General features: G+C 66.4%; 1 protein-coding gene across 1 annotated transcript in view; it reads right to left on the bottom strand.

The window, feature by feature from the left end:
• LOC104499063 (tubulin gamma-1 chain) overlaps positions 1 to 1,012 on the bottom strand; it is a gene marked incomplete at both ends in the record, with an annotated part of 2,894 nt that overhangs the window by 972 nt on the left and 910 nt on the right. The window lies entirely within an intron of this gene.

Below are 1,012 nucleotides of genomic sequence, written 5' to 3' on the forward strand. Positions count from 1 at the left end.
TCAGCGGGAGCAGGCGCGCTGCTCCCCTGCCCTCCCGCTGCCCAGCACACGCATCACGCACACGGGAGCGGAGAGCAGCCAGCCAGAGGCCCTCGCCCGGGGGATGGAGCCACACACAAAGCCGCATGCAGGACAGGGGAATCCCAAAGTCACACAAGAGGCGCAGCCAGGCTGAGAACCGGAGCGTTGGCGGAGGCTCCAGCTCAAGGGTGCTGGGCTGACCCCACCCTTGGAGCAGAGCAGGGGCTGAGGCGAAGCTCAGCTGAGACCAGAGCGACAAGGATGCGCTTCACGTTGCTGACAAGAGTCTGTCCTGTTCCACTGCCAAGGCGAGGAGCAGGGCTGGGGACAGGGGAGGGGTTGCTCCCCACTCCACCAGCTCCCCACCTCACCCAGCACTGAGCCTGTGGGCAGAGCAACCACAGCCGTCCCTGAGGGCTGCCTCAGGCTTTACCCAGCTCTGCTGCCCAGGGGCCACAGCGCTGTGGCAGCCCTGCTCCAGCACCGCCTGAGCCCTGGCTGAGCCCTCCCCGCACTCCTCCCGGGAGGACAGAGCACACACTCGATACCCTTTTCAGCGCCAGCAGTTTTTCAGATTTGCTTCTCTGAGTAACGTCCTGGGGAAGCGCACCAGAGGAGAACAGCAGCTGTTAGCTGGGAGCCAGACCGTGGCCAGCGCAGGTGAGCGCTCCCCGGGGGCGAGGGGGCACGGCTGGGGACAGGCTAAACACCAGTGCAGCGTTCGGTGCCGCCAAGGGGTGGCAACCCCCTCCCAGAATGCAGCCCCGGGAAGGGGCAATGCCTGGCCCCCACGGTCAGCCTTAGTATGACCACGATCAGCAGTGCTCTGGCCCAAGTGGCGGGGCTGGTGGCCCAGCGGTGTGGCAGGCAGGCAGGGCCACCGCTGGGCTTGCTCCCATCATTTCTAAGGGTGGCTTTTGTCAGACCAGACACCACTGGCGCTGCCGCCGCTGTCCCGATGCCTGCCGCAGGCAGCCTGGCACCAGCCCAA

The sequence above is a fragment of the Buceros rhinoceros genome, unplaced genomic scaffold (assembly GCF_000710305.1).
Source record: "Buceros rhinoceros silvestris isolate BGI_N320 unplaced genomic scaffold, ASM71030v1 scaffold31658, whole genome shotgun sequence".
NCBI classification, from domain to species: domain Eukaryota; kingdom Metazoa; phylum Chordata; class Aves; order Bucerotiformes; family Bucerotidae; genus Buceros; species Buceros rhinoceros.